At 38.4% G+C, this 9,487-nt stretch overlaps 1 long non-coding RNA gene across 1 annotated transcript; it reads right to left on the reverse strand.

The window, feature by feature from the left end:
* Window positions 1-499: 499 nt before the first annotated feature.
* Window positions 500-8,509, reverse strand: LOC138952816 (uncharacterized). The gene is made up of 2 exons (XR_011451430.1): window positions 8,210-8,509; window positions 500-1,949 (listed from the first exon to the last, which is right to left on the reverse strand). It is a non-coding gene; the product is annotated as an uncharacterized lncRNA (long non-coding RNA).
* Between the last annotated feature and the right edge of the window lie 978 nt (window positions 8,510-9,487).

Raw genomic sequence — 9,487 nt, forward strand, 5'->3', positions numbered from 1 at the left:
GCTTCCAGCAGAACATGCTGTCCTTACTAGTGCTAGAGGGCGGCAGGAGAGGAAGAGGTGCGGACAGAAAGTGATCTGCTGAGGAACCAATTTGAAGGTAAATCAGGATTAGTTTTAGTCCTTTTCCTAGTACTTTCCATGCACGGGTTCACACACACACACACACACACACACGCATGTATACACAGAATCATGAATGACAATAGCACTTGCACAAATAGTTATATATATAAGAAATAATAGGGTGAACTTTGATGACAATAACAGAAGATATTCTTTTCTTGGGTGAAGAGTATAATGGGGATTTCACAGTTATAATTATGGCAAGGATAGAAGTGTGCTGTGCATCTGTCTGTCAAAAGGGCCCACCAACATTTTGTTTCCTCTGAAGAGCAATATACCACAGTTGTGTGATATAATTGTACGTGCAAGAATGCCTTTTGTAAAAAAAATTCCTGATAACATAGTGAGACACACAGAAATGCAATAGACAACACCCTTGTGACATCATTGTTTATTTTGCTGTCATTAAAATGATCCATTCATTGTTATTATACATTCATCAGAATACTTTCCTATAATTTACATGGAATGTATCCTGTGAGGAAATACACAAGTACAGGTTGTAACAAAACACTCTCCTCTGAATTGTTTAAGGTTTCAAGGGAAAATGTGCTAGATGTAATATGAGAACATTAGATGAGGTAAAATTTACAAACAATTAAAAAAAAAGCAAGTGTGAAAAATCACACGTCAATATAAAAAAATGAATGTGCTTTACAAAACTGTACTTTTTTTTCTTTTGAAATAGTCAGTTTAAAATTTAAAAAACACACCATTGTTCATAAGAAATACTTTGCAAGTTTTGCTCATCGTTCAGGTTAGTGGTGTGTTATGACTCGTTTATGCCTGGTTCAAGCAGGCATAGTTGTAAAAATGGGTATTGACTGATTTAAAAGTGAAATAACAATCTTTCCACTTCCAGAAACTTATCCAGGAACCAGGCCAGGAGAAACTCCAAGCCCTAGCCTCTAAATGGTGAAGCTGAATGCTGGCCTTATGACAGTAAGTACCTATTCCTTGTGTGAGATTTGCTCTAAATCCTCTGCAAGTGCAAGCAGACAGTTGCCACTATTAAAATATTTTTTAAAAAACTCTGAAATAATTCTGTCTGAGAATACGGTTAAAATAACAGTTTATAAACATAAATCAGAGAAAGTAACCTTACAAATAAGGGGGCATAAAAAAGAGGGTTTCTGTACAGTACATGGGTACACTGGGCACGAGCTATGAAAAGGAAAGGTGTACCAGAATTCAAATGTCTTGGAGAAATGTGTACAAATGAGGCAAAACTCGCCTCTGACAAAATGGATATGATGCAAAACAACATGTTTAAATAATCAAGTATTAGAAGATTATTTCAAGGAGAGGGTGACATATAGTATATGTGTCTCAAGAGACAATCATGTGCAATTCATTCCAAGAAGCTAAAGATATGTTACAGGTGCCTCTACACTAATATTCACAATGTCCCAGGACAGTCTTGTTTTACTAACCAGTGTCAGTGTCATCACTCATGTACATTTCTTCTTCTGTGTTCGATATAATCTATATTAAATTGCTTTCTGTTTTATATACCTGCCTCAACTCTGTTCTATCATACTGGAAAGCCTGTACCGTCACAGGTGTATATCCACCCCCTCCCCACACACACACACCAAGACATGCTCTATTACATAAATTACAATTTCTTCTTTCTCATTATTTTCTCCAATTTTCTTAAATTTGGTGCATATTTTTTTTAACAATTTTAATGTTTAAATCTGAATCAAGTTTTGTCACTGAAAGATGATTTTCTGTTTACACTCCAGGATTTCGATGCACTGGTGGTTGGTGCTGGATGAGAGTTTCCTTTCACATGCTTGGCCCAGAGAAGCGACGCCCTCGTCCTGGAAGAAGCAGAAGAGGGAGACATCAATAAAACACAACACTATGCTGCTTACAGACAATTTATTTTGTGCAAATATGGTTATTTGGGAGAACGAGTCCAAATAGCCAGATACAGTTAATGTGTGTGGGCCATAAGGAAAAAATGTACCGATCCAGCTGGCCAGTACACAGGCTATATATGCTGGTCGCCTGTGCTAAGTACAGAGTTGTGTCAAAAGTCATGCATGTTGAAAAGGTGAATTTAGAGCGAAGGTTTAGATCACCCCAAAGAAAAATCACATAAACCAGTCCGGGTGGTAACGCACTTGCGCTCGGAAGCGAGAGGTTGCGAGTTCGACCCTGGGTCAGGGCGTTAGCAGTTTTCTCCCCCCTTTCCTAACCTAGGCAGGGATGTCGTTAGGCGTCAGGCATAGACCGATTGAAAGGCTCAAATGTCCGATTCACATAGCAGCATGGCGGTCTGATGTCCTATCATTTTGAACTGAGCGCCGTCATTCTCCGATAAGAACACCATTCATTCGGACAGCGTGATATTCGATATTTTCCATTCAAGATACACATTGTCCAAAATTGACCGAGCACTCTCGCCTACAGGTGCACTGAAGTCGTGTAGTGCTGATCTTGCGTTTTTGGGAATTCCAAACCGTTTGCAATATGAGCCGTTTGGGTACAACCGTCTGCAGCACACTAAAGTTTAGGAGTACGGGAGACAACTCCAACTGACTATAAGTCTTGCGTCTGCTTTTGGTTTCAGTTTAAGAAATTTTGACGAAGCGCATTGAATTATGCCACCGAATTAAAACTAATAGGCCTGCCAAAGATCAACAAAAGCTGAAGACCTTTGGCTTTTCAACGGCATCCTGTGCTACATTTCGGTCAAAAACAGGTGAAAACGCGACGAGCGTCACAAGAATGACAGTGCCAATGACAGTGTCGCATTGGAAACTGACACAGCCACGGAAAGAGACGTTTTGTATTTTGGGACTGCTGCCGGAAGGAGACCGTAATATATGGTTTCATCACTGTCAACTGGTTACAGAAAAAATTGTCTGCTCCAGTGAGCGGTGAAACCAAACGGTTGATTATCATGTGACACTTTTGTCATATTTAGAGTTGTTTGCACAGTAAATACAGCCGCGAAAAATAGCTCGCTTGAAACTGTCTTGCATATCAATTCCTTTGTAATTTATAAATTACCAAAAAAAAACATGAAAAATCATTATCGACGATCTCGAATCTGCTTATTGTTCACAGAACCCACTGTATATTTACCACTGGGTTACATTTTCATTCCTATTTGCTGATGTGTAAAAAAAAATTTTGTACTGTGCACACTATTTACTCGAGTCAGTAGTTGCGGGTAAAATTGATCCCTGTTTTGAATTTTGTGGAATCATTTTGCGACATATCGATAAAGTCACGAGACAAAGAACATCAACAAAGACCAAATGGGCAATCATGTACATTTTTGCGGGGTGTAACGGAGATCAACTTTGTCTTTATAAGAATAGGAATCACATCATCTTAAACTCTACACATGGTGACAACTGCAACGCGTGTGTCACACAGCATGACAAATAAACAAGTCGCGTAAGGCGAAAATACAATATTTAGTCAAGTAGCTGTCGAACTCACAGAATGAAACTGAACGCAATGCCATTTTTCAGCAAGACCGTATACTCGTAGCATCGTCAGTCCACCGCTCATGGCAAAGGCAGAGAAATTGACAAGAAGAGCGGGGTTGTAGACTTTGCGCTAAGAAGGATAGCACGCTTTTCTGTACCTCTCTTTGTTTTAACTTTCTGAGCGTGTTTTTAATCCAAACATATCATATCTATATGTTTTTGGAATCAGGAACCGACAAGGAATAAGATGAAAGTGTTTTTAAATTGATTTCGACAATTTAATTTTGATAATAATTTGTATATATTTAATTTTCAAAGCTTGTTTTTAATCCGAATATAACATATTTATATGTTTTTAAAATCAGCAAATGATGGAGAATAAGATAAACGTAAATTTGGATCGTTTTATAAATTTTTATTTTTTTTTTACAGTTTTCAGATTTTTAATGACCAAAGTCATTAATTAATTTTTAAGCCACCAAGCTGAAATGCAATACCGAAGTCCGGGCTTCGTCGAAGATTACTTGACCAAAATTTCAACCAATTTGGTTGAAAAATGAGGGCGTGACAGTGCCGCCTCAACTTTCACAAAAAGCCGGATATGACGTCATCAAAGACATTTATCCAAAAAATGAAAAAAACGTTCGGGGATTTCATACCCAGGAACTGTCATGTCAAATTTCATAAAGATCGGTCCAGTAGTTTAGTCTGAATCGCTCTACACACACACACACACACACAGACACACACACACACACACGCACATACACCACGACCCTCGTTTCGATTCCCTCTCGATGTTAAAATATTTAGTCAAAACTTGACTAAATATAAAAAGAGCCCCTGCAATGAATATTCCATGCTTAGTCCTATTTATCAGTTTTGGTGGCGCTGATTCGGCAAATGAAATGTTTTAATTATGTTGTGCTGGCTTGCAGCCCAAGAGAGATATTAAACAAAAGCAAATGTATTTCTTCAGGCCTAACCATCATAATGCCATATATGTGTTCTGCGCGAACTTAGAATCCGGTTTCATTCTAGAATGGACCGGGTCCAGGTTGGAATTCTAACCCTGCGCAAGGACAGGGGTGCCATTCTAGAATGAAACCCTTGAATAAAGGGGGCCGTAATGTTTGTAGGTAAGACAGAGTTGTCTTCCCTTGAATTATCTCCACCTGCACCTTCCCTTTGATAAAATGGGGTTGATTTGTCTACCCCTGAAAAAAATCCTTTGGCGATCTTGCGATGTCATGTCATGTCAAGAAAGTTGACACTCCTGAGTACGCAATAAACAAAGGCAGACCATAGCAAGGGGGACTACCAGGGCGGTAATGTTTGCAGGGCAGTTGTTTTTGTGATGAGAGCCGGTTGCGGCCGCTTGCAATGTCAGCGCTGTCTCCCTCTCGGAAATGTCCGGTTTTTTGACAATTTTTTTGACAGACAGACAGACAGACGGTCAGACCGACTAACCGACAGACAGACCAACAGAAGGACAGAGTGAGTTATAGAGCTGTTGTCACAGGTTTAAAAAAAAGTTGACATTATATCTTCACAATTCAGAAGACCAACTTCATGTATATGAATAAGATTAAAAGTTACAAGCGAGATCGGCAAAACACTGTCAGTCCGGAAATTTCCGTTCGTAGCGATCAGTGCTGAGTGTCTCTCAAAATCGTAATCACTTTCAGAACATCACAATCCCAATTCACGATGTCTTTGAGTAAAGTGTAAAAAAAACCGAGAAAAAAAACCCAACCAATCACACAAAAAACTAAAACAAACAGAAAATCCACATTTGTGGCTTTGGCTGTGTGATAGTCTAACTGAAATGACTATTCCAACTTGGACCCAAATTCCAACCTTGCGCACGGCCGATTCTAGAATGGACCAGCAACAAGGGTTTCATTCTAGAATGGCACCCCTGTACTTGCGCAGGGTTAGAATTCCAACCTGGACCCGGTCCATTCTAGAATGAAACCGGATTCTAAGTTCGCGCAGAACATATGCATGGTGATCTGTAAACTTTTGTTCTCTGTGCACAATGCATGTGTAAACATTTTGTTGTTCGCAGAACGCAGAACCAATTTCACATTTTAACCCTGAGGCTGGTTGTCGCGACATATGTCGCGCTACTTTAGGTATACTGTCACCTGGTTGTCACGACACATGTCGCGCTACTGGCTGAGTCTGTTTGGTCGGTTCCTATTACCTCCCATGTATGCGAAAACCTATAATATTATGACCGTTTTTTGTTATTTTTCTCTGTTAATTCACCAGTGGCTATGTAACATGTGTTACAGAATTGCACCAGTGTAAGAGTTAACATTTTATTTTTCACTCACATGTTTGCTGAAGTGTACAAATTTTGTTCCATTTAGTGCTGTTTTTTTCCCGTCTCAAGACATATATGGTGATGTGTTCAACTATTGTTCTCTGGGCACATTTTTTTGCACATTTATGTCCCTCACTTATGTCAATGTAGCCGCTAATTTGTTTAAGTCCAGTCAATCGTACAAACGTTTCATTGTGGGTGACTCGAGCTGTCGGGGTACTGCGACGAGATATCTTTCCCAATTATATGATTGGTGTTATATATTCTTTTACACATTTTAACTAGCATTCATCATCTTGGTTGAACTTGAAGCGTGACAAAAGGATTTTGTCACATTGATTGAATTTTCAGACTGTCCACATTGACTGAAATCTAAGAAAAGGGCACAATTTAACGCTGTTTTATTCTTTCCCAATTATATGATTTGTTATTGTTCACAGAACCCACTGTATATTTACCACTGGGTTACTTTTTCATTCCTATTTGCTAATGTGTCAAACTTTTTTTTGTACTGTGCACACTATTTGCTCATTTAATGCTGTGTTTATTTCACTCCCATGTGTCATATTTTCTGAGATTTCGGTCAATGTAGCCACTTTTTGACCCACATGCGAAGCAAAAGTGAGTCTATGTACTCACCCGAGTCGTCCGTCCGTCCGGCCGTCCGGAAAACTTTAACGTTGGATATTTCTTGGACACTATTCAGTCTATCAGTACCAAATTTGGCAAGATGGTGTATGATGACAAGGCCCCAAAAAACATACATAGCATCTTGACCTTGCTTCAAGGTCAAGGTCGCAGGGGCCATAAATGTTGTCTAAAAAACAGCTATTTTTCACATTTTTCACATTTTCTCTGAAGTTTTTGAGATTGAATTCCTCACCTATATATGATATATAGGGCAAAGTAAGCCCCATCTTTTGATACCAGTTTGGTTTACCTTGCTTCAAGGTCAAGGTCACAGGAGCTCTTCAAAGTTGGATTGTATACATATTTTGAAGTGACCTTGACCCTGAACTATGGAAGATAACTGTTTCAAACTTAAAAATTATGTGGGGCACATGTTATGCTTTCATCATGAGACACATTTGGTCACATATGATCAAGGTCAAGGTCACTTTGACCCTTATGAAATGTGACCAAAATAAGGTAGTGAACCACTAAAAGTGACCATATCTCATGGTAGAAAGGGCCAATAAGCACCATTGTACTTCCTATGTCTTGAATTAACAGCTTTGTGTTGCATGACCTTGGATGACCTTGACCTTGGGTCAAGGTCACATGTATTTTGGTAGGAAAAATGTGTAAAGCAGTTCTTAGTGTATGATGTCATTGCTAGGTTTAGTTATTTGATGTCAAGCATGTGAGTCGTATGGGCTTTGCCCTTCTTGTTTTGTTTGGCCGCATTTAGCCTTTCCTTCGTAACTGTCTGTCTTCACCAAACTGTAGATTCTTGCATTACTAATGGCGAGCAGCTATGCAAGAAAACAAAGAAAGTGTATTCAAGCGCCGAGCCGGGTAAAAAGAAAATATCACTACATTGACCGAAATTTCAGAAAGCGTCACATGTTTGCTGCTGTGTAAATGGTTTGCAGTTCATTGCACATTGAACGCTCCTTTTCTTAGGTTTGATGTTTTATCACATTTTGTTGTTCTGTGTGTGCTAGCGCTTTTTTGGGGTAACTTTGTCGCAATTACTTCTAAATTTAATATGTTACTGTTGTCACTGCACAAGTCATGGCCAATCCACCACTGTGCCCTTTTTTATCTCTCCCAATAAATGTATGGCATTTTGTTCTGTAGGCGCTTGCCATTGCACATTGAACACGTTTTTGTTGTTTCTTATTCATAATTAACTCTGTAATTAATGAAGAAGAAAAAATCCCATGCGGAGCACGGGTATTACTAGTAAATTATAATACATTACATATGTAAAAATATCGGTTTCCTTGCCAGACAAGGAAACTCAAGGCATCCTGTCAGGGAGAGAGTGAGCTGAACTCATTTTGACCTGAGTTCAGGATGATGGTAGAGAGCATAGCAAATTTGAACAAACAGTCCCTGCTTTTGAATTTTTGAAGAAGCACAGGAAAAATGTTTTTTCTTTGTATTTATCTAGACTTTCTACATTTAGAGTTTTTATTCAATCTATCCCGCACCTCACATTTTAACAGTTTCCACAATTTGACTGAACTGATGTTTATTTTAAATTTAATTTGAACTATCATTTATTCGAGTCTAAAACGTCTGAAAGAGTTACAATGTGTCCTTTTTGCTGATCAAAAACTGTTATTATATGTACCTGAAATTTCAGTAGTTGGGGATGTTTCTCAGGAAGTATTTGCTCATCTTGTAGAGCCTTCAAAGCAGGTCTCCATGACTGCATACCCTAGGTCCCTGGTCATACGACAGCAGCCAAGAGTGCTCATTGACAACATGGTGCAGCTGTGGAAGTAATACAACAATGGCTCTGGGTTATTGAGATCTCTCAAACAGTGAAATTTAGAATCCAGACACTAGTTTCATGTTTTTCCCCCTTGAACTGTTCAGAGAGAATGTGTGGCTGTGGTCTTGAGATTTACATCAAATAAAATTGAACAATGCTCTTGTCAATTGAGTATATTTGTGTGCATTTGTTGTTTCATTTATTAATAATAATAATTGTCTTGTCCTCTAACTGTAACCATTTGTTTCTCCGCAAAAACGCAATAATAAAGAAAGAGACAGTTATTTTCAAACCAATGGCAGCTTATGCAATCCCGGCCGATTTGCTTATACAAATAAATATTATATACACATGATCTTGATAGAAAACTAAACAAATTAAAAATATGACCACTCACCTGCACTCATTCTATGGCATGTATTTCTTTGAAACTAATTACATAGTCTAAATAACAAATGAAAACACAGGCACACACACACACACACACACTCTGACACACACACACAATAAAACATCATTCACTCTTCCATTTCATTTGGTTCAGAGACAGCAATGTGCAAATTATAGATTTATTGACTTACACCGACTCCTCTACAGATGAAATTAAGAAACATCTGACTCCTGCATCACTGGTTGTCGTCCGCCAGTTGCCTTGATAGATGTAAAAGATTGCTGTTCTTGTGTCTTCGCATAGTAACTGGTAAATGAAAAAAAAGTATGTGTGAGTTTTTCAAAATATGCATCTGTGCACATACACATTACATAACATACCATACGCTATGTAAAGATGTAATTTTCTCCACATGATTTACACAAAGAAACCATGAAGAGCGTATGACTACATTTTAGGCCCCCTGCTATTTTATTTAATAATAGTTGGGAGGTACAGAACTCCTTCAGTCAAAGCATGGAGCGCCTCCTGCCAACTTCTCAAAAGATTGTAACACCTTCCTGGCTGAATAATTTGACAAATGTATACAGTATTGAAGTAGGGAGTAATATATTCCTTTTTATATATCACTGGAAGAATATTGAAAAATAAGTACAGGAATGTGATCTATGAAATCTGAGAAAATCAGTTCATGAACAGGAGGGAGTCTTTAAATGGGAATAAATTAACGAGGTTATGAAAAC

Source organism: Littorina saxatilis, linkage group LG17 (assembly GCF_037325665.1).
Source record: "Littorina saxatilis isolate snail1 linkage group LG17, US_GU_Lsax_2.0, whole genome shotgun sequence".
NCBI lineage: Eukaryota > Metazoa > Mollusca > Gastropoda > Littorinimorpha > Littorinidae > Littorina > Littorina saxatilis.